The sequence below is a fragment of the Hyla sarda genome, chromosome 5, assembly GCF_029499605.1.
Source record: "Hyla sarda isolate aHylSar1 chromosome 5, aHylSar1.hap1, whole genome shotgun sequence".
Classification (NCBI taxonomy): Eukaryota; Metazoa; Chordata; class Amphibia; order Anura; family Hylidae; genus Hyla; species Hyla sarda.
The window spans coordinates 88,059,915-88,085,890 of record NC_079193.1 but is presented as its reverse complement, the minus strand read 5'-3'; the positions used below and the strand labels follow the sequence as shown (position 1 = coordinate 88,085,890).

The following is a 25,976-nucleotide window of genomic DNA, read 5'->3' as shown; positions in this document are numbered from 1 at the left end:
CATGTCAAGCTTCCACTCGAGATACCTGATATTTTGACCTATGTTTAGTGTTATAGCTCTCCCTATTCATTGCTCTCTTATTATCACAGGACTGTGGGTTATAATAATAGAGAACAGTTCAGTGACCAATAACTTACATATTACATTTTCCAGAATGCAAAAAACACAAGCCAAAAATCGGTAACATCTGATTTGTATCCATTTGTCTTGTTTTCGGCAACATTCTCTTTCTTCAGTTGAAGACAATAAATATGGTACAATGCAATTATTTAGGAGGAGTGAACCAACACAACATCCCAACATACAGTCAAAAGGTAAAGAAATGACCAGTTTAGCTACAACACTCCTTTCTATTCAGTCATCTCTGAACCTACATTCATATTTTTTGGAATTATAGTTAGAGAAATTCTCTTATATGTTATCAGAATTGTTACATATATGATTAATTTATGATGACAAAAGAGATCTATGGTTTATTATGAAATCCATGCCATTAATATGTCAGTCTGTCAGCAGAATGCCGCCTCTGTTTACAGTAGTATACTTGCCAACAATTCCATCCAAAGTTAATTCTGCAAAATCAGCCACATTCCTAGTTTAGGGAATATACCAATTTAGCTGGTATGCAGTGGTCTACATTCTGATGAAATGCAATTTAGTGTTTAGTAAACCAGGCCCTGCTTGCCTTTAGGATACAATAATAAAATTCTTGCCTTTAGGATACAATAATAACACCCCACTTCCCCCTGAGGACACCACTGACTGTGCTAGAAACAAGTAGGGGTTTGAGGGAATATATGGCTTTCAACCTATTATCCCTGTTATTTATCACATTGTGCCAAATTGTTTTGGCACTAACTCTTTTGTCCGGTAAGTCCAGCAATAGCTGGCAAGTTGTATATAGATTTTAATGGTACTAGGGTTCACACTGGTAATTGGTAAGCTTTAAAGGAATCAAATAAAAGTTATGTCTTAATGCACTTTCCCTCTATTTTTTTTTCATTTGTTAGCAAAGTACAACAATTTATAGTCCTGAAAATTAGACAAACTGAACATGTTTATCTAATTTAATGAAACTGTACTATTTAAATAGATATCTCAAAATATTATTTAGTTTTTATGATAAATAATTGAATTGTAACCTATCTACAATAATACAGAATCTACTAACCTAAAGAGATATGGTAACTAGTTTCAACAACTGGAAACATTTGATGTCATCATGTGATGACAGGAGGCCTATCATACCAGAGTTCCCATGGAATGATATATTCACTAGGGCTGGGCGGTATGGCCAAATATGTGTATCACGGTATTTTTGTAATTTATGGCGGTATCCCGGTATATAAAGGTATTCCCCTCCCCCAAAATAAATGATTTGCCCAGCGCTGCACTGTCCCCATCGGGGTACTACTCATGTCACCCGCATGCGCTGCCCTCCTCGTCCTCCTGTTTGTTGCGGCCACCAGTGCTGGCACTCTATACTGTGCGGTATCCCTATGCTCGGGCTGTAAAAGGTAAACAAATTAAACGCATGTTCCGACGTTGGCCTTACGCTGGGGACGTGAACGTCGGCAGCCGCCAGCCTATCACCGGCCGCAGCGATGTTCCACCTCGGCTGGTGATAGGCTGAGCCCACTGTCATGTAAGAAGCCAGCTTCTTACATGACAGTGGGCTCAACCTATCACCGGCCGAGGCAGAACATCGCTGCGGCCGGTGATAGGCTGACGTCTGTCCGACGTTCCATTCCCTGGGAAGCAAGTCCGGACCGACGGGGAAGGTGAGTTAAAGTTTATTTTGTTTACCTTTTGCAGCCCGAGCATAGGGATACAGTATAGAGCAGTGGTTTGCAATCTGCGGACCTCCAGATATTGCAAAACTACAACTCTTAGCATGCCCAGACAGCCAACGGCTGTCCGGGCATGCTGGGAGTTGTAGCTTTGCAACATCTGGAGGTTGAAGACCACTGGTATAGAGTGTCAGCGCCGGCGGCCGCAGCAAACAGGAGGACCAGGAGGGCAGCGCTTGCGGGTGACAAATGTGAGTAGTAAGTAGTGCTGGGCTGAACAGCGCTCGCGGTTCACATATGATTAGTTCCTTGATGGGGACAGCGCAGCGCTGAGCTGATAATCCATTCATTCGAGGGGGAGGGGCCAAACCGGTATTGCGGCATGGGTTAAAATTCATATCGTGCAGCACAAAAATGTCGGTATTCGGTATGAACCGGTATACCGCCCAGCACTAATATTCACCATACTTAATTTAGGCTTCTGTGACTTCTCTAAAATCTTACCTCCCTTTACATTTCTTTAAAGCAACTATGAATGGGGTATTCCGAATTAAAATTCATCAGAATGTTTTGCCGATTGCCAAAAGAAGACAACTGGTGCATTATACTATAAACGGCCAGCAAAGAATACTGCAGACATGTACATTACCGTATAATGAATGCAGAATCCAAAACATCATAATACAAGAGAAAGAATAGCGAACAAGCAGTTATTGAAAAGAACAAAAATGTTGAGAGTTGTAGATCTAAATAGAAGAAACGTTCTCTAGCCCACTATAGATTGTACAATCCTTTTACATGAACTGTATTCTTAATCACTTAATAAAACCATTATGTGCGATGGTACAAAGGGATATAATGATCTGTGGACATTTATACTAGCTTCATGTATTGATGAATAAGATGAGAAGATTGGGCGCCTGGGGGTACAGCCTGTATAATAAAATAAATGCATTTAATGGTTTTAGAGGAAGTTGAAATTATTTCAATATGATCTTCTTGTTTTTGCCCACACATACTAGAACTTTACATGGTACATTAACCCTCTAGGCACTCCACAGACCTGCATAGATTTAGAAATAAACAGATATTAAGTGTATATACAATTACATTTGCAGTTTGAGTCTTATAAAAAAATATCCAGCTATTCTCTAAAAAATGGAGTACATAGTTAGCTGGTACAGTTGTTTCTTCATCCAATATCTCCTTCACAAAGTCTTTGGGGGACATTTGTTAAGCTGTGTCAGTGGCACAGATGCCCAAATGTCACAAATTTTTGCGCATTAATGGCATTTTTCATTCATAACCTCTACATATGCAGAAAACTGAGCACGAAGGAGGCTGGATGTGGCTCAACCTTGCATGGAGGGGGTTTGCTGGGGGCGCACTTTCCTCACAAGCGACATTTGACACCACTGGCTTATATTTATGCGAGGGCAGCCATGGCGCTGCTGGATTTACTAAGAGGTATGCGTCTGTCAGTAAATCCAGTGGACTATACATGGGGGGAGCTTTACTAATGTGCAAAACAATGCAGTTAGCATATGACTGCCATAGAGTGTATTAGGATTGGTTCTCAACTGCTTTGGAGGCTCTGTTACATCATGACTGAAAACTGATGGACCCTATTAGTCAATGGGTCTTCCAAGTACCATTGCTGCCACCATTTAGCAGCTCCGACACCACCATTATTTTTGTTGTTCTGTTTTAGAAACAGGACAATGGTAAGGTTTAGTGGTGATGTGAGCATAGCTCACAGAAGAGATAATGTGAGTTATGTATCAAAGTCCTTACACTGGAATGCTGTTTTAGCAGTCTTTATGAGGACATAAGGTTGGGCAAAGTTATTGCATCAAGACCACTTATGCAGGTCAATAGGTGTCCATAGAGGTGGTTGGGAAGCCTAAATCAACATATTTGGCTTTCTTATACAATTTCCATAACTCCTATTGACTTTAATAGGAGATGCATAAATGGTGTAGCACTGTTAACTACACTGTTTGTGTAACTCTGAGAGTTAAATAAACAGTGTAGCTCTCAAGGCCATGCCATTTAGGCAACTCTCTCTAATGTCAAAGGAGTCATGCAAATGGCATAAGACAGCCAGCTCAACTGATTTCAGCTCCCCAACACCTCTGGTAGCCACAAAAAGGCTGGTGGGGGCTGGGGAGTCATATTTTAGCAAAATTGGAATAGTAAATAGAGCTGAATTGTAATAACAATCCTTTAACTTTATTAGTTATTCCAGACACATTTTCAAAGTCCTAAAGTCTCATTGTCACTGTAGCAGAACATGGAGAGAATAGCCCAAATAATCAAACATAGATAAGATAAACAGGGGCTTACATATATGTTTAAATTAGTGTGCAATGTTCCCTATAGAGGGTGGAACCTCAGAATCATTTCCTCAGGTAGGCCCAAGAACCCCAGATTGCCACTCACTTGTTTCCTACAGCAATCATAACCAATATGTTTTGTGTTTCAAAAACTATTGCACATAGCATCCAATATGAGTTTTTATGAATTCTAAAACAAAATTCATAATGCACAATGAGTGCATAATGGATGGGTTTTCCATTACTCCATTCTTCTGTCAATACAATTCCCTTTTTCAGAGTAATTTAGTAAAATCACCTTTTCAGCTCAGGAATCTGGTTCCCAACAGCCATCATTCCCTTGCCAGCTCCTATAAGAATTTTATCTTTAAATTGTCTAGACTACAGAAATGGTTCCAGATGCACATGTTCTGCCTTCTTCTTGTTTATTAATACACTCTTACTACTACAGTTTGCACGTTTTATCAGTCAGAACTAATATTAATCCCCTGAGGATAGTGACTGTATCTAACTTAAAAAAACAAAAATGAATCAACACTGAAATTCCATTTTCTCCTGGATGCAAGTAAGAAATACATTGACCACACACTAACAATTCAGCACCTGTAAAGGCAAAACCTACTTTTATTTAATTAATAACTAATTATTTATTATTAAATACATTTATTTATTTAATAAATAAATCCTTCTAAATAAAATGAATTAACAGGATAGTTAAGGTAAGATAAATGTATCACCCTTTGTTTCTTATATAGCGATAGCATGTTCTGCAGCATTGTACAGAGATTGGGACGCACTTCTCATAAGAGTTGAGATTTGTTCCTAAGAAATCTCTCAGGACTGTGTTAAATGTAGACAATGCATATACATCACATAGCAATGTTGCTGATGTCCTCTAGCTGGAAATGCTGCAGATCCTGCTACTGCCACTACTGACCATAGCAGGAGTTGTTATTTCGTATTTAGGCCGGGGTTCCCAACATGTAACTTACCAGCTGTTGCAAAACTGCAATAATGGGTGTTGTAGTTTTGCAACAGGTTAAATGTCACCGGTTGGGGAACACTACTGTAGACCTTAGAAGAGATTTCATACAGGAGCCCCATTGTTTTATATGGGTTACATTTTATTATGTATATGTGCAGTACATTTTGCTATGTTGTATGGAAAAGGACAGATTTTTTTATTGGACCGTATTATGAAATAATCTCATAGGATCATACCTTAAAAACTGATAGAAAGCAGAATGCACACTATACATCAAAGTTCAAGTACATAAAAATAAACTATTCAGTTCACCACCAAAACCAGATTAACTTGCCATGATCCCAGTACTTTCCAAATAAACAGACTCTCCTAGAGGTCACCATGCAGCCATGTCAATGACAAAACCAAACTAGTCTCTTACAATGCCTATGATTTAACCGTAGTGAAGATGGAATCAAAAGACCTAGTGTATTATTCGTAAGTTTATAGCTATGAAGGTATTTAATACACCACAAGAACATTTGGGGGGAAAAAGTAAAGGAGATTCTACATTCTAATAAAAAATTTTTTGTTTTGGGGACTATTCAGTTAACATTCATAACCTCGCAATATTATAGGTTAAACATTTCCCAGTACAGACAGAACTAGGATCTTTGCATGATGCCTATATTTAGAGATAACCAACTGGTTTTAGAATATTAAAGGGGTACTCCGGTGGAAATCAATTAAACAGATTCGTAAATTACTTCTATTTAAAAATCTTAATCTTTCCAGTACTTATGACCTACTGTACGTTCCACAGGAAGTTGTATTTCTTTCTGGAATTCTTTTCTGTCTGATCACAGTGCTTTCTGCTGACACCTCTGTCTGTATCAGGAATTGTCTAGAGCAGGATAGGTTTGCTATGGGGATTTGATTCTGCTCTGGACAGTTCCTGACATGGACAGAGGTGTCAGCAGAGAGCACTGTGGTCAGACAGAAAAGAATTCCAGAAAGAAATACAACTTCTTGTGGAACATACAGCAGCTCATAAGTACTGCAAGGATTAAGATTTTCATACAGAGGTAATTTATAAATCTATTTAACTTTCTGGCACCAGTTGATTCGAATTTACCCCTTTAAGACCTGAGATAATCCCTGTTTTTCACAGGCAGTAATGCAGCAAAATACCTAGATATTCCAATGCACTATAATGAAAACAAATAAAATCAAATAAATAATTAAGTAAAGTTTCCAAAAAATCAAGAATAAACGATTATTTAAAATATATATATATATATATATATATATATATATAATTTTTTGTCATAAAGTCATTGGGCCTGAAGCAAAAAGTCATACATATATTATTACAACTTAATTTTAATACTTGTAAGATTTATTTAAGCCAATACGTAATTTAAGGTGTTTGGAGATGTAAAAAAATTATATTTTATTACCTTAGAATGCGAGACAAACACACAAAATATATGCAGCCTCCTGAAGGCCAAAATAAGTCATATTCTTAAAGAGTACCTGTCACCAAACTAAACTTTTAATATAGTGTTCCGTATGTGATTATAAGACACTTTGCTATTTACTTGCTGATAAAATTCTCAACCTTTATATGTTTTTTTTATGTGATTGAAAAAATGGCCACTAGGTGGCTCTGTTAAACAGTTAGTTTGGTCTCCTGCCGGCCTGGCAGGAGACTAAACACAGGAAGTGTGTGTGGGGCATGGAGAGGCACAGCTCTCGCAGGCTTCAGTGGTGTTGCGCCTGCTGGGGAACACCCGCTTTCTCCTGCTGGGAGCTCACACAATGTGAGCAAGGGGAAAGGTGTGATACAGAGCTTTTTAAAGCTCAGAAAACATTTTTAAGGGCAGGAGGAGTGTTAGGAGTAGTTAGGGAATATAGTTTAGAAAATATGGTTTAGAAAATAAAATATATTTAGAAAATATGGTTTGATGACAGGTACTCTTTAAGGGGTTACTTTTCTAATAATGAAATGCATTGTTTTTGATTTTCTTTTTCCTTTTTTTTGGATAGCCAAAATGTTTTGAGACCTACACCCTGGTGGGCACCGGTTATGTTCCTCTATGACACATGCTATAAGTTGTATAAGTTGTATAAGTGAGCGGCAAAAGTGGAACACTTTGCTGGGTTAGTAATTCTATCTGTCGGGATACTTTGCTATTATTATATTTAACTGTGTGCTTCACATCATCTGTTGTCAAAAGTGCAATTCATTCTGAAAATGAAAACAAAGCACGATCACGCACAGACTTGCATGTGGGCGCTCCAGATTTAGAACACAATAATTTTGATTTTTATTACAGTTTCCCTAAGGGAAAGTATTTTATTACAAAAAGAAGAGAAAAAAAGTCTCAAGCAAACTATGGGATATGTATCGATGCATTGTTCTATCACTAATCTAGTTCCTAGAGAGCTGAGCCTCTGCAGACAGATTACTTTTACCTGTGTACTTGTATAAACAGCATTCATGAAGTCACAGACTAGATAAGCCTTTTTTTCAATTAACATGTCAGTGATGACAGGTAGAAATTTCAGGCTCCTGCCTATAGTGATAAATACTGTAGTGCCCCAGACCAGGGCCCGCTGCCGTCAGATCAGTAAATCATTATGAAGTGTCCAGGATAAATGATGGATGTGACTACATGAAGCATTGCTAGGAAAGAACAGTTCCTAGGCTTAAGTCCAGTGCTTTTAACAGTAATTCTTACAACAATTACACACATCGCAAATCCTAGAAATTAAACAGGGAAAGGCTATGTTCACATCTGCGTTGGAGGCTCTGTTCGAGGCCTCCGTTGCAGATTCTTTTTAAGTAAGGGGACAAAAAATGCAGGAAAATATGAAATTGCACAGCACTACCCCAGCATGGTGCAAGCAGGGGTATTTTAAATTCATGTGTCTGGATGGTACATAGCGGGAGAGGAGAAAGACAGGAGCTCTGCGGAGCTCGTGGGGTCGGCGGTCCTATTTTGCGGCTGAACCAGGGGAGTGACCATGCAGATCACCTACAAAACAGGACCATTGGACCTGCAAGCTCCACAGAGCTCCTCTCTTTCTCCTCTCCTCTTCTGCTATGTACTGTCCAGGGACATGAAATAAATATACCCCGCCAGGGGCGTGACCATGCGGATTGGCCACGAAACTGGACCATCGGACCCACAAGCTCTGTGGTGTTCCTGTCTTTCACCCCTCCTCTACTGTTATGTACCATCCAGGAACATGAAATAAAGATACCCATGCTAGCACCATCCTGGGGGAGTGCTGTACTGCAATTTTCTTTTCATTTGCTGTGAAGTTCTATTGATTTCATGTAAGAGCACCCCTGAGATGCAAATTTCTATCACATATAATTCTCTATCGCCCAGCCATTGCCATTCAGTCACTGTGTATATTGTGTAGGGCTGAGGCTGTACTTCCTCACTATAGAATACTGCAAAGTGACTGAAAGGTAACCCAACAGACCCCATTAAAGTCAAACAGAGCCTCTGAGGCAGATGTGAACCTAGCCTTATATAGACAATTTGCTTACAGATAAGTGGAAAGCATAAATGAATGCAAGCAAGCACTGGCCATTTGACATTTTTAAAGTTCTTATTATAAATTTTTTTATATTACATGCACTAAAGCAATGGAAATATAAATATATAGTAAACATCACAAAATATTAGCAAATAAATGCGTGACTGCTGGCTTTTAGCAATTTGCGGAAAAGATTATCGGGTAAAACCTGTGGGGGTTAAATAACCGAGGTGTAATAAGCGCATGTAATGGGTTGTCCCCCAATTGTTTTTTATTTCATAGTGGCCAAAATGGGCTGAAAAGTAAAAAAAAAAAACAACAACAGTATTCACTGTCCTATGCTGCTACCATTACCTTCACTTACTGGTGATGCGTGGACACAAGGACGTCCCCGGGTGCCTCATGGAGTGATTGCCCAAGCAGGCACCTCCTGGTATCGACAAAAGACCACTAAGTAGTAAGAATTAAGGCAGGTACCATTGGGCAGGCACAAAGCACCATTGGAATGGCAGCAGCAGGCTTCTACAATTTAACCATTTCCAACCATAACAATAAACTCATCAATCCGCTGATTTTGAGATTTCTTATGGGATTTAGGATAGTACAGGTACATTCACATGAGATCTCTTCTGTTTGGCTTTCTCCAATGTATGCATTATTAGCACCGACAGTGGCCCTGATTTACTAAAGTCCAACCGACTTTTTTTCTCGGTTTATGGGCCTAAATTTTTGTCGCACCATCCGTGCATCTATTTCTGCACCCAAATTTTTACGACGCACAACCTGCACTTTTGAAAAAGCTTGGAGTGTTTTTTTTTACTCTGAAATGGGCGTGTTCCTGACATAAAGCCAAAAATACTCGGAGTACTTCAAAAATCACTCCAGAAAAAGCGTGAGTTTGGTTCACAGAATAACAGACAGCCAAGAGGACGAGTGAAAATCTAAAAATTTAATGATGTGTAACAAGGGACTGTTTACCATTGTGGTGTGTTAAAGTAACTTGTTTTCTTACCCGAAAACATTTTGTACAGTTCAACACTTTTATGAATAAAATATTGAATGCTTTTGTGATAGTTAATGTTTATATTTTTTTTAACACATTTGCAATATTAGGTTTAAATCCATTTAACACCCAAGCTAATAAACAAGGATAATTGTTGTAATGTTTGAAAAATTATAACACATGAATACTTTTGATTCATGGAAACATTTTTAAACAAACAAGTCTAAACCATTTTGACTCACACAACTAATTTCTTTAGCTTGGAGTTGTGTGACACAATTGACTAGTGCGACACAAAAAACTGTGCGACAGAAAAATAACCGACATGTGCGACAGAATAGTAAATAAGCCTGAAAAAAAACGAGTGATATTGAAATCACTCCAGAATAAACACTCCACTCTTAGTAAATCAGGGCCAGTGTGTACATAGGCAGGCTCAGGAACTATTTCTCATAGCTCATGCGTGGCAATTAAATGCATATGCAGAGTCATTACGGCAGGCAGAGACTGTAAGTGCATTGCAACTGGATATTGTAGTTAAGGATTGAATGCAGGACATCTCACTATCCCACAACACAAAAGTGCCAGTTCATAACAAGTGATGTGTGCCTGGAGCAGTGTATGCTCAGATAAAAACATGAAAACTACCAAAACATCAAATCATTTTATTTCACAAGACCACATGTTTATGCAGCTATTTACAGATTTCTTAACTCACAGAAACTTATATCCAATAAAGTAATGTTTGAATGACAATGGGGGGAGAAAATAATAGAAACCATTTCATTTTCCATAATTTCTTGAATCTTTCAGAAGTACATTATATGGTCAGTGAGTTCCCAACATCTCTACAGAACTTGAATACATGGCTATGCTGCATTTTCACCTCAATACTTACAGTATGTAAATTTTCTCTTCTCCAGGAAGAAGAAAACTATCCTATACAAGGCAAAACCACGATTAAGGGCTATTTATCAGTCAGAAACGTGTTAGAGTTCCACTTTTCTTGTTTCTAGTGACATGTCATTTTTTGAGTTTCATATTCTTCGTTCTCTCATTTTTTAATCCACTTTTTTTCTGGGAGCTGGATACTTTGATCCAGATTCAAGATAAACCAGACATTGCTTTAAATGGAAGAATAAGCCATCTGTAATAAGTGTCTGTACACTCAGCACCCTGCTGAACTGTATCTAAGGCATCTTTCTAGACAACCAGTACTCTGCTCAGCACTGATGTGGGACAAGAACCCCAAACTAGCTGTTTGGATGTCTTTTAGCCCATGTTCACACACCGTAAAAAAAGAAACTCTAGTTCTATATTTTTTTAAACAGAGCATTGCCTTAAAATATAGTCTCTATATACCACTTGATCTCCCAGCAATGTAGACCACAGCTGTATCACCTATTTACAAGATATCAGTAGGCATCTGACTGCTGGGACCCCCAACGTTTACAAGAATTGAGGTCCCTTGTCCCCTAAGTGACTGGAGCAGCAACATGCATGCTGCAGAAAGAGAATTCATAAAATAGAAGAGTACAGCGCTTAGCTATGCTTATCTATCAGATACATATTCCATATTCTGTAGATAGTTGTTAACCCGATTGTTAAAATGGTTGCCAGGACTAAAAAAAATGACTACTTGTCCCCAAAACAATGCCACATCTTTGCATAGGTCGTCTGCAGTATTGCAACTCACCATTCTTAAAAATAAGTTAGAGGAAAAGCCCTATATAACAATTTCTTTGTAGATCATTCAGATATTTTGTATTGCATTCCATCATGGTTTATATCAATATTCACTTTTAAGCTGAACACAAATTTATCCCTAAAAATAAATGGTCTACACTGGATAGTGTTAATAAATTTATATAAAAAAGCTTTATTTTCTTAATTCACATTTATCTTTAATAGGAGAAAGTAAACTACATATGTGCAATATTAGGATTGAATGTCCAAACATACTCAGATGCACCCATGCCCATATCCTCGGTGTTTTGAAGACCTACTCTAAGCATTTTTAGAAAATAAAGGCATAGTGCTTTCTCAACAGTGCTGCGATCCTAAATTTTTCACGATAACAATCTGAAGAGCAGTGAAAGACATGCTCAGATAGATACATTAGGGGCATCGTAAGTTCACAACAAAGGAACCATAGTGGCTTTTTCACGGTATCAGACAATCTTCAGAAAACAATCTAGAAGCTTTAAAAGATAACATCTCAGCTCTTCACCGCTCTAGGGGTGTGTTGATGGAATTATGATGAGTTCTGCCAGAAAAAGCAGATGTTTACATGAAAGTTTAGTTTTCTGACTTCAGTGCTAACCCAACCAACATTAAACCAACAGCCATATAAAAATGTGATGGCCCAGTACAGGAGTTGCACCCTGTACCCATGCTGCCCTGTCAGGCAGCCTCCATACACTGACCCCTGCCCCCCCCCCCCCCCCTGCAGCTGTTCCCTATGTATGTTCCTAAGTGCCTGTGTTGTATAGTGTATTGCATATAAAATGTGTTATGCCTTTAAGACCTGTTGTCATGGGATTGTAACCAGGTGAGGTACTAGTGACCATGTGACCTACAGGGTAACCTATGGGACCTCCCAGAGTGTCCCCCATATAAGCCCTTGGTGGAGCCTCTGCTTACTCTCTTTCGGCTTAGCTGAGTTGCAGTAAGGTCAAGTCCTGTCAGAGTGTGTCTGGAGAGAAGAGGCCTAAAGTCTACCACATAGCCACGGATCCACAAGTTCAGTACCCCACAGGTCAAGTCAAAGCCTGGTAAGCTACAGAAGGGGTAAGCTGGTACAGAAGGGGTGAAGTCAGTCATAGTCTGCCATAGTCAAGTCAGTCCAAGTCAATCTGTCTTCAGTCAGCTTGGCTCTGAAGCAAATTGTCCCAGTCCACCATAAGTCGAAGCAAGCCCTGAGGTCTCTGAAGTCACTGGTCACCTCCTTGGACCTAGCCAAGCTGTATAGACTGTTACATCTTTCTGACTAAGTAAAGCTGCTGTTGTTCCGTAACTTGGAGTCAGAGTCATTATTTGCCTCCATGCCTGGCCCAGGATCCAGCGGCCTACTTTCGGGTGGTGAAGCGGTTAAACCACGCCCTGGCGTCACAAACACAAGGGGTTAATGCCATCTGCCCCTAGGGTAATTCCATCTGCCCTGCATCACACCCTCACCACAAAAACATAGTTGAGTAGATGATCAAAATTTCATAAAATATGTTTCTAAGCATTTAAAGTGACAACTATGTAAGTTGAATTAGACATAGTTTTTGGCACAACTCTGAGAATTTTATCTTTTCACTTTGTATTCTAATATAGCACCAGAGAGAATCCTTTGGGTTTCTTAGTATTTGGGGAAAAGCAAAACTAAGCAGTAGAATGTAAGGGGCCTCTGACCTTTACTATTTAATCCCTGGTTAACCCCTACCTTCAGAGTGGTCTCCAACACCAAAAGCTAACGTCTTCAAGTGAGCAAACAGAAGACATAGTAGATCAGACAGATCAGGGGTGGAAGAGTTCAGTCTACACAGGTAACATGCACATGGTCAGGGTAGGCAGCAAGGAACATAGTTAGAAAACTAGCTGGTTCTGGACTGGATAATACTATTAGCATTACAGCCTAGCAGCCTAAGGCTCAAAAACATATATTGCAAGGGGTGTAGGAGAAAAGGTTCTTTAAAGGGGTACTCCACTGGCCAGCATTCTAACTAAATGTTCCAGTGCAAAAACAGTGTTCGGAACATTTAGTTCCGAATGCTGGCCAGTGGAGTACTCATTTAAATACAGTGCAATGATAGAGCAGAGGGATGAGATTGTCAGTGCACTGGCCCATCAATAAAGGTAGAGACAGTGGGGGAGATTTATCAAAGGATTTAGACTGGTTTTTCCTGTCTAAATTTGTCGCACAGAAAGTCACAGTCTAAATATGTGCGACTTTTCTGCGACTTTTGCTGTAGAGGATTTTTAGAACATGATGCATGCAAGTCTATTTTAGACGGAAATGCATTAGAAAATGCATTGGTGCTGAATTTATCAAGTGCGACTTTTGTGGGACAAGTCGCATCTGCCCAAAATACGCTGAAATGTCAGACCATGTTGGGGCAGGTCTAAATGCAGTTTAAGCTGTAGACCCTGAAGTCTGAGCACAGAATTTATCAAGGGCTGTGAGACCTTTGATAAATTAGGAGCACAATAGACAGGAGACTACCACATACGCTGGTCTATAAGCATTCCCAGAATAGACTAGATTAGTAAATGTCCCCCAGTGTGTATACGCTCTACTCTGAGATCACCCAGGAAGAATAAAATGACAGCCGGAAGGATGCAACAAGAAAGACCTAGGAGGCAGCTGTGGGACCCTTGTCCATGGGCTGTGTTTGGTATTGCAGCTAACCCCTTAAGTACCGAGGGTTTTTCCGTTTTTGCATTTTCGTTTTTTTCCTCCTTGCCTTTAAAAAATCATAACTCTTTCAATTTTGCACCTAAAAATCAATATGATGGCTTATTTTTTGCGCCACCAATTCTACTTTGTAATGAAATCAGTCATTTTGCCCAAAAATCTACGGAGAAACGGGAAAAAAAATCATTGTGAGACAAAATTGAAAAAAAAACGCCGTTTTGTAACATTTTGGGGGCTTCCGTTTCTACGTAGTACATGTTTCGGTAAAAATGACACCTTATGTTTATTCTGTAGGTCCTATAACTTTTTTATTTTTCCGCGTATGGGGCGGTATGAGGGCTAATTTTTTGCGCCATGATCTGAAGTTTTTAGCGGTACCATTTTTGCATTGATAGGGCTTATTGATTGATAGGGCTTATTGATTGATTTTGGAATTTTTTTGCGCGTACGCCATTGACTGTTCGGTTAAATTAATGATATATTTTTATAATTCGGACATTTCCACACGCGGCGTTACCATATATGTTTATTTTTATTTACACTGTGTCTTTTTTTATGGGAAAAGGGGGGTGATTCAAACTTTTAATAGGGAAGGGGTTAAATGATCTTTATTCGCCTTTTTTTTTTGCACTTTTTTTTTGCAGTGTTATAGCTCCCATAGGGACCTATAACACTGCACACACTGATCTTTCACATTGATCACTGGTTTCTCATAGGAAACCAGTGATCAATGATTCTGCCGCTTGACTGCTCATGCCTGGATCGCAGGCACTGAGCAGTGATTCGGCGATCGGACAGCGAGGAGGCAGGTAGGGATCCTCCAGCTGTTCTGTAAGCTGTTCGGGATGCCGCGATTTCGCCGCGGCTATCCCGAACAGCTCCCTGAGCTAACCGGCATGCTTTCACTTTCACTTTAGACGCGGCGTTCAACTTTGAACACCGCGTCTAAAGGGTTAATAGTGCACGGCACCGCGATCAATGCTGCGCGCAATTAGCCACTGGCTATGACGAGGGGCCACGCCATGGCCCCGCGTTATAGATCAGGAGCGGACTCATGATGTACCGGTACGTCATGGGTCCTTAAGGGGTTAAAGTAAATGGGGCAGATCTGAGAAACAAGACATAGCCTGGTGACAAAACCAGTGCTGTTTCTAGAATAGAAAAGCAGTTTCATTTTGTTAATCCCAGGTAACTCCTATTACCTTAAAGCAGAGCAAGGAGTGAGAATCTATGATAAAGTAGGGCAAAAAGTCTGATGCCTCAGTACCTTGTGACCTGGTAACTGTTTTAAATTTACATAAACTATTGTACATTATGATAGTTAAAACAAGACATGTACAAAACCTTCTAATCTTGATCACTAAATCATTGAGTCTACTTTATCAAGTAGGAAATAGACAATTATGATATTTGCTCATGTAAACCTTAAAGATGTTGGAATACCGGAAAATGTGCAGTATTCACCCACAGGTATAATAGTATAATAGTGGTAATAATAATAAAAATGTAATATCATTTATTTATAAGGAATCTTTCATTTACATGTGTGCTGATAGGCGTAAAAAAAATAAGGTAAAATAGTTTGATATAAGCTGCGTACGGCTGGGTCCACCAAATCCAAAAAGAAAATGAAATTTATAAAGTTCCATAGTCACAAAATAAATATAAGTACTGGCTTTAAAAAACAATTCTCGTATTAAAACAGCATCCAGTGTCACAGTCCCACTTGCCCACATCTATATAAAATACATGACATTCCCTTAGTTGTGCAGTATAAGGCTCCTTTCACACTATATGTTGCTCCATTTTATAGACCTGTTATAATGTCCCATTAAGAAAACCCTTAAAAATGGTTATTAAAAGTCTGTTACAAAATCCCACAAGTCTATGGGATTTCTTGATTATCCGGTATCACCCGTTATAGCCCGTTATGAATAACGGACGTTATTTGTGAGGGGAGGATTAGTGCATGTAATGTTTTTTCTCCCGTCACAAATAACGTCCATTATTCAAAACGGGCTAGAACGGGTGATACCGGATAATCAAAAAATCCCATAGACTTTAATAGGATTTTGTAACGGCCGTTTTTAAGAGTTTTCTTACCGGGACATTATAACGGGTGTTTAAAACGGAGCAACTTATAGTGTGAAAGCAGCCTCCCTGCAATTGAATTGTGATTTCTTTCTTTAACTACAACGATGGTGTGAATTTTGTTCAATGTATTTATAATGGGACCTGAGAAGGATTAATGTAAAGGTTAACGCTTCTCTTAAAATTATATCAGTCACCTGGGAAAATCCGTTAGACACTCAGCAAGTACTTAAGACGTCCCGGCGTGTAATATGAAAAGAGTTACTGTACAGTATTGTCGGCTTCTTGCAAGTTACCATAGAGAACGTGTTAATGGCCACAGCACACCATTCCCAACAGAACAGAGATTTCTATCTTAATTAAAAGAAAGTTCAATATTATATCAAGCCTTGTTCACATGGAGCATTGCATTCAGGTATTTTTTTATAGGTAACTTTATGGAAAGGGGAAAGTATAGATAAAAGCCCTAACACACAAGTAAATATACTGTAGGCCAAGTCAACGGTTAACCACTATTTCTCTTCCCTCTATCTGTGCTGTGAAATTGTTTTGTCACTATGTGTTGTGACATCACAATTTCCATTACACTATGGTGTGACATCACTGCATTCTCTATAGTGCTAGACATCGCTGTTTGCAAAATAAACATGCATAAAGGTCGTATTTAAAGCTTGTGCACTCATATTTTGTTGCAGATTCCCCATGGCTCTCAACCCTATGCCCAGAAAGTAATGAAATCATTGACAAATCTACAACATATTACAACATAATGAACGGCTGCAAATCTTAACCCCTTAAGGACCGGAGGTTTTTCCGTTTTTGCATTTTCGTTTTTTGCTCCTTGCCTTTAAAAAATCATAACTCTTTCAAATTTACACCTAAAAATCCATATGATGGCTTATTTTTTCCGCCACCAATTCTACTTTGTAATGACGTCAGTCATTTTGCCCAAAAATCTATGGTGAAGCGGGAAAAAAAATCATTGTGCGACAAAATTGAAAAAAAAACGCTGTTTTGTAACTTTTGGGGGCTTCCGTTTCTACGTAGTACATTTTTCGGTAAAAATGACACCTGATATGTATTCTGTAGGTCCATACGATTAAAATGATACCCTACTTATATAGGTTTGATTTTGTCGGACTTCTGGAAAAAATCATAACTACATGCAGGAAAATTAATACGTTTAAAATTGTCATCTTCTGACCCCTATAACTTTTTTATTTTTCCGTGTATGGGGCGGTATGAGGGCTCATTTTTTTGCGCCGTGATCTGAAGTTTTTAACGGTACCATTTTTGCATTGATCGGACTTGTTGATCGCTTTTTATTCATTTTTAAATGATATAAAAAGTGACCAAAAATGCACTATTTTGGACTTTTGAATTTTTTTGCGCGCACGCCATTGACCAAGCGGTTTAATTAATGATATATTTTTATAAATCGGACATTTCGGCACGCGGTGATACCACATATGTTTATTTTTATTTTTATTTACACTGTGTTTTTTTTTTTTATTGGAAAAGGGGGGTGATTCAAACTTTTAATAGGGGAGGAGTTAAATGATCTTTATTCACTTTTTTTTTCACTTTTTTTTTGCAGTGTTATAGGTCCCATAGGGACCTATAACACTGCACACACTGATCTTCTATGTTGATCACTGGTTTCTCATAAGAAACCAGTGATCAACGATTCTGCCGCATGACTGCTCATGCCTGGATCTCAGGCACTGAGCAGTCATTCGGCGATCGGACAGCGAGGAGGCAGGTAGGGGCCCTCCCGCTGTCCTGTCAGCTGTTCGGGATGCCGCGATTAGCCGCGGCTATCCCGAACAGCCCGACTGAGCTAGTCGGGAACTTTCACTTTCACTTTTAGCCGCGCGGCTCAGCTCTGAACGCGTGGCTAAAGGGTTAATAGCGCGCGGCGCCGCGATCGGCGCTGCGCGCTATTAGAGGCGGGTCCCGGCTTCACTATGATGCCGGGCCCGCCATGATATGACGCGGGGTTACTGTGTAACTGTGTAACTGTGTAACCCCGCATTATATCAGAAGAGCAGGACCAAGGACGTACCGGTACGTCCTTGGTCCTTAAGGGGTTAAAGGGGTACTCCGGTGGAAAACTTTTTTTTTTTTTTTTTAAATCAACTAATGCCAGAAAGTTAAACAGATTTGTAAATTACTTCTATTAAAAAATCTTAATCCTTCCAGTACTTATAAGTGGCTGTATACTAAAGAGGGAATTATTTTCTTTTTGGATTTCTTTTCTGTCACGACCACAGTGCTCTCTGTTTACACCTCTGTCCATGTCAGGAACTGTCCAGAGCAGGAGAAAATCCTCATAGCAAACATATGCTGCCCTGGACAGGTCCTAAAATGGACAGATGTGTCAGCAGAGAGCACTTTGGTCGTGACAGAAAAGAAATCCAAAAAGAAAATAATTTCCTCTGTAGTATACAACAGCTAATAATTACTGGAAGGATTAAGATGTTTTAATAGAAGTAATTTACAAATCTGTTTAATTTCCTGGCACCAGTTGATTTAAAAAAACAAAACAAGTTTTCCATCGGAGTACCCCTTTAAGGCATAATTTCCAGCTGTTGTGACTTATGTGGACTTAACTAAAGGGGGATTTTTTCCCATTACAAGGCCACATTATGGTGGTAACAGCTACATCAAAAGTATTTATTTTTACTCAGTTTTTTTTTTGTCAGGTGTTGCCCCATCAACAGCGCTGCCCTAGGCACAGGCCCACTGCTGCCTAATGGCAAATACAGCTCTGACTGTGATGTCACGTGTATTACACAGAGTTAAATCTACTGTAAAAAAAAATCTGTATCAAATCCATAACGTATAGGAAATGTTCTTAGTCTGAAAATCAGCAGCATACCTCGAAAATCAGTGTTTGTTAGCTAGAGTCCATTCATTTCCATTTACTGTAAGTGCAGGAACCACTCTGAATGTCCACAATAATATTTGCAATGTCTGAGAGAGTCCTAGCATTTCAAAACCAGACAGTTTTCACAGGAACTACAAAGTGACTTGAGCACACGAGGTGCGACGCAGTGGGGTGCTTTACACAGTCAATGATAACAGTTCAGGGTGCAACACAGATTGCAAAAATGCTTTAACCTTAAATTTGTATTATCTCATGCAGTCACTCCTGTTAATGTACATATCCTTCTAAGAAAACCATTACTAATATGCCCAGATATATGTGTATGGAAAGCGCACAGTGATAGACCTTTTGAGGTAGGTGGGTGCCAGTCCTCAGAGCTTGACCAAGGCAAGTAAGTCCAATAGAGTTAAGGGGGTACTCTGGCGCTAAGACATCTTATCCCCTATCCAAACGATAGGGGATAAGATGCCTGATCGCGGGGGTCCCGCCACTGGGGACCCCCGTGATCTTGCACGCAGTACCCCGATAGAATCAGTCCCCGGAGCGTGTTCGCCCCAGGTCTGATTACTGGCGATCACGGGGATGGAGCATTGTGATGTCATGGCTCTGCCGCCGTGAGACATCACGCTCCGCCCCCTCAATGCAAGCTGTCACGCCCCCTCCCATAGGCCTCCATTGAGGGGGCGGGGCATGATGTCACACGGGGCGGAGCCGTGACCTGGAGCCAACACGCTCTGGGGACTGATTCTAACAGGGTGCTGCGTGCAAGATCACGGGGGTCCCCAGCGGTGGGACCCACGCGATCAGGCATTTTATCCCCTATCCTTTGAACAGGGGATAAGATGTCTTAGTGCCGGAGTACCCCTTTAAGAGATGGATGAAGGCACTCCAGGTATGGTGTCCAAATTAAGTGAAATTTATTGGTTCAAACACATACAGGTGATGCAATGTTTCGACCTTACAATCAGGCTTGATAAAAACCTGATTGTCAGGTTGAAACTGCGCATCACCTGCATGTGTTTAGACTAATACATTTCACTTTATTTGGACACCATTACTAATAAGCCAATGATCTCCTCATGCTAAATTCTGATATTTTTTCCCATTTATATGGAATATTAATAAAAGAATTCTACAGGGGCAGCACGGTGGCTCAGTGGTTAGCACTGTTGCCTTGTTGTGCCGGGGTCCTGGGTACAAATCCCACCAAGGACAACATCTGCAAAGAGTTTTATCAAAACCTGTGCAGAGGAAAAGTTGCCCAGTTGCCCATAGCAACCAATCAACTGGCTTCTTTCATTTTAAACAAGGTCTCTACAAAATGAAAGAAGCGATCTGATTGGTTGCTATGGGCAACTGGGCAACTTTTCCTTTGCACAAGTTTTGATACATCTCCCCCAGAGTGTTTGCCGGGGTTTCCTCCCCCACTTCAAAACATATTGATAGGTTTAGATTGTGAGCCCCAATAGGGACAGGGACCAATTTGAGTGCACAGCGCTGCAGAATTTGTGTGCGTTATATAAAAATAAAGAATTATTATTATAAAATATAAGAGTGTCACTGGGAAACGTCAAACAACAGTTATCAGCATCATGACCAATGAAACCTCAGCTCTGCTGAAACAATAAACCTCTCAACCCCGGCCTTTATCTCACTGTCTGCTCTCTGTTGACTTATGTTTAAGGATACAGGCATATGTTTTAGGAAGAGATATAAGAAATAAGGGAAATATGCCGGGATTACTGTAAACTGCAAACTGCTGGCAAAATATTTAGGTTTCTTTTGGTCTGAAGCCAGAGGTTTCTTTTTTTTTTTTTTTCTGAAAATGAACACCACATCTTTATTAAGTTATGCCTATCTCTTTTATACAAAACATACTTTACTTGGTACTAGAAAGAAATATGATAATGCATTTCCTAAGCTGCATAAATAAACAAGGGCTATGATGTAAAGAAGCAGGTTGATACATTAGAAATTTGCTTTCTACTTGTATCTTGTTACATATTGTCGAATTATAGATTAAATTGAGCAAATAAAGTTGACTGTACTTCCCAGTGGGGCAGATATTTCCAGGTACTTTTTTCCCAAAAAGGTCCCCAGGTGTTGGAAAAAAAAAAAACATAAAGAAACCACACTGACCTGCCCAATTTCCCTCAACTCTAGTTCAGATGTCCCTCGGGTCTACACCAGCAAAAAAATTATATTATGTATTAGGGATAAATATTTATGTATTAGGGATACATATTTTTTGTACAGCCCTTTTTCTATAGTCAAATCCAAATTTTACATTTCTGTCCCAGCCCTGTATTCAAATACCCCGGCACAAGCAGTGTAGCTTGTTGGCACAGAGAAGCCAGGACACAGGGCCAACCTTCGGCTACCTCTCCATTGATTAAAAAAAAGGGGACACTGCAAAGAAGGTATTGAGCAAAAACTGTAAAACCTACCATGTACCATTTATAGAGCAGACATCTCGCTGTGTGGCAGAGAGGTCTTTGGCCATCTTAACCATCAGACCCCTGGTGCTACTTTGCTCTATAGCACAATCTTTTGAATATGACCATAATATGGTTCTCCCCTAGAATGATGGCTGCATGCAGTGCAAATAGTTATTAACTGTCCCAGGTCCATACATAACTTTACTGTATGCATTAGCCCTAAAAGCTTGAAGTGTAGGAATACTATCTATAGTACTATATAATCATTAATATCTCTCATTGTAGACTACAGAGGAAGCTTTAGAACGGTCCGTCCTCTAGTACATATGCAAGTTTTTTTTGTATACATTACTAGAATAATTGTATGATAGATTTCCCAAATCCTTACTCCGTGTTTTCTCAGCTGGTGTTGAGCATTTAGAAATCTCATATCTGGGCCTTGCCAATGTGTAATTTTCATTTTTCACCTTATTTACAGTAGCAAGTAGTTTGGATTATAAGATAGATCTATTTGTTATCAGGGGAGCACACTGAAATTAGTATTAATGTGTGAACGTGAAATGGTCTATTTGTAAGGGACTTGAGATACTTGGGGAAATGGGTTTTACGTGATAGATAGTGTGGGAAAGCAACGTAGAACCAGTCAAATAGCGGCAAAATAGCAGAGACAGGGACACAGAAGTAACAATCATAGCTTCTACTGTCTTTACTTTTTAGTAATAAAGCAAACACACTTACATACAAATAAATCATGCTTGTTTAGTGATAACTATACATTAAACTTCCCTGTCCATACAGGTGGTTATTACCCTCCACAACAAATGCCATACTGACACAGATTACAATGTCCCCTTTTAAGGCTGAAAACCTCTGGGTTTAAACTCTGATGAGTGGCGCAGGTTTCCCACAGCCTGCCCTGCAATAGCTCACCAAGTTTTAAAGCCCAGTGACAAGCTGTCTGCATCACCTGTGCTGATCTGGGCTAATCTGAATTCCTAGAGTGTCCCAGAAAGGGGGAAAAAGGCCCCATTACCAAACCTGACTTTGCTTGAATAAAAATCCAGGCCCGATAACAGGACATATCAAAGTCCCTAGCAAGCTAAGTCTTGCCATGGATTTAAAGGGGAACTTCAGTGGAAAAAAGTAGTAAACAAATGTTTTCAAATCAACTGGTGCCGGAGAGTTAAACAGATTTGTAAATTAAAATATACTTGCAGATGTGTAGGAAAAAGTCGGCCACTCACCGGTCTTCTTGTTTCAGCAAATTTCTATTATTAAGCACATACTCACAACCGTGTATCCCAGGGAGAAGACATAGATGGTAACCTCTATGGCTAGCCTCTCAGTGGTGCCCCCCGTCCGTTACCATCTATGTCTTCTCCCTGGGATACACGGTTGTGAGTATGTGCTTAATAATAGAAATTTGCTGAAACAAGAAGACCGGTGAGTGGCCGACTTTTTCCTACACATCTGAAAGTATATTTAGATTTACCTTCTTTATGGTCAGAGCCCCGCCTGCTTCTTATGTGTATGCCGCTATAGAGCTCACTACCCAGGGATCACAAACTAAGCTGTGCCGAACTGCTTCTCTTTATCTATAGATTTGTAAGTTACTTCTATTAAAAAATCTTAATCCTTCCAGTACTTATTAGCTGCTGTATAAAACAGAAATTTGTGAATTTATTTTCTGGCTGTATAAAACAGAAATTTGTGAATTTATTTTCTGTCTGACAACAGTGCTCTCTGCTGACACCCCTGTCTGAGCCAGGAACTGTCCAGATTAGAATCATATCCCCATAGAAATCCTCTCCTACTCTGGACAGTTCCTGACACAGACAGAGGTGTCAGCAGAGAGCACTGTGGTCGGACTGAAAAGAACGTCACAAATGTCTCTGTAGTATATATGTAGTATACAGCAGCTTATAAGTACTAGAAGGGTTAAGATTTTTTAATGGAAGTGATTTACAAATCTGTTTTAACTTCTTGCAACAGTTGATTTGAAAACATTTTTTTTTCCACCGAAGTTCCCCTTTAGCTATTATTGGATTTCTCATATCTCACCCAGCTTTCCCTGCTATCCACATCCGACAGGTACCCTAGGGAAATATAACTATCCGCAACAACCATTTCTGTCATTGTCTTACAATAGACAAGTAGTGTAGATAACAAATAACAATTGCCCATGGGAAATTATTTCTTTTACACTGAACGATTACAGGAATTCTGCATACTGTGTCTTGCATGCCTACGCTCTCATTTACTACTATACTACTTGATTACTACACTTTAGTCTATATTGTGACTTACTTGAACTGCAGACAAAGTGGCAAAGCAATCATAGTCCTATTCATCTCTACATCATGAATATATTAGTAACTTGGCTATAGCCAATAAAATATCTAAGGGGAACATTTATCAATGTTTGCTTACTTATTCCATTTTTTAGTTATTTTTTTACTTACAATTTTTTTTTTTTCTTATGTGTGAGTTATTTATTAACTGGTTGGAATTTTATGCAAAAAAAGTGTTAGGGTGAATTCTTAAGAGGAAGGAGGACTTACACAGCATAGGAGGGTATCCTTCCTCCAAGTAAGCCTGTTTCACCTTCTTCATTTACTCTTGTACTTTGATTTCTTTGAGTGTGGACCTGGCAATGAATGCTTCGGCATACATACACCCCCATGTTACTCCTGAATAGAACATTTATTTTATCCAGAAACTCTTTCAACATTTCTGAAGGTTCTGAACAAACCAGAAACTTAATTTAAGAAAATATTCTTCTGGAGTTGACCTTTAGACTATAGACTGGTTAGTAAACCATTAAACTAATCACTAAATATTTAAGAGAGAGTATAAAAAGAACCTGTTCCACCTAGAAGCAAAGTTCCTGAAACTTAGTAGATGTCCCTGGCAGGAACAGACCCATGAAGAAGAAATATATGGTCCTTCAACCACTGATACACACGCCCTTGGAGATAAACTACAAAATAATAAGTCAACTTAAATCTACCAATGAGGCCACAAATATATACACAATAAGCTAAAATGTTTCCTTTTATTAAAGATTACAGCAAAAGCAAGACAATGCCTCACACTAGAGTGCTCAGAAGTGCCAAATAATATGAAACACAGAATATAGAACACAAATCAAAGGAGGGGTGTAGGGTACAGGTGAATAACCTGACCTAACCAACCCTACCTGGTCTAACCCCTTGCCCTCACTACAATACGTGTGGACAGGGAGTAGGGATACAAACAATATACAAAACCAATAAGTCAAACATACAAAACTTATAAATAGTTAAATGACAAAATGACAATATGTATATACTCTTACTCCTTATGACCTACGCGTTTCGCCCTAACTTGGGATTTGGGGTTTATCAGGGCTCGGAGGAGCAATCAACATACCACTACATATAGTAATCAAACAACAAGACACTATATCTAGAAAATACACAAGATATACAAAAAAATACACATAAATAGTGAGGCACACGTGATACATAAACAAAGCGTAATAGCTGCACGATGATACTGAGTCAAGAATAGATACTGCAGATAAATTAAATGTATTCATCCACACAGGCCGCAGATATGGGAATGAGAATCCTTGATTTTATCGATATAACAATACGTTCTTTGCCCAAAAAGGTACTTCCCATAGAGTTATGTATACTCGAAGTAGCCGGATAATATATTATTGGTGTACCCAGGAAGAAGTCTCTAGTCACACAAATATGGGTTGCAAGTTAAACTGGAGCCCTGGTTCAAATAGTCCACAAGCACCCGATAGGTAATTGCTGATATAGCACGAGAGTAAGATGTGATGGATTGCACCATTGACACCCCAAGAAATAAGATGCCCAACGCCAAATGACATCCAAATAGAGGATCAGTGACGGATTCAGCTCCAGACAGCACCTATTGGAAGATATATGAAGAATCAGGCTACAGATGATAGATGACGTAGTTGACTGGTGCTGCCTCCCTAATATGAAAGCTCCCGAGAAACGATACACTCCCGGTCCCTGGTGTCCATTATGTGGACTCAGTGTACGGCGTGATGTCCCTTGCAGGGAAAGAATGTCATAGACTCATTTGATCTCCAGCGACTATCAGGGGATAGAATTCTCCCTTGGCATCAGACAATTATTCAGTGCATGGTAGGAAAACTTACAACACTTACGGTGTGTCATGCAGCACCACGCAGAAGTCCTGAAAAACCTTTAAAGGTGTATTACATTGCTAGACATCTTACCCGATAAGTACCCCTTTAACATGTGGACTTTCCTAGGTATTATGTCTTGTAACCAGAGAAGTGAGGTTTATATAACTGCTGTATATGTACTGAAAACTGGATTTCTTTGACACATTTAAATGGGCACTGTCACAAAACTTTTTTTTTCATATGTTGTAGTACATTCATGAATTTTTTTTTCATTAAAATAGTTTAATTTACATTTGAAAACCGGCCACTAGGGGTCTCCCTCCTAGTGGCCGGCTG

The 25,976-nt window shown here is 39.4% G+C and overlaps 1 protein-coding gene across 11 annotated transcripts in view; it reads right to left on the bottom strand.

The window, feature by feature from the left end:
• CREB5 (cAMP responsive element binding protein 5) overlaps window positions 1-25,976 on the bottom strand; it is a 616,745-nt gene that overhangs the window by 142,019 nt on the left and 448,750 nt on the right. The gene's annotated exons all lie outside the window — the stretch shown is intronic.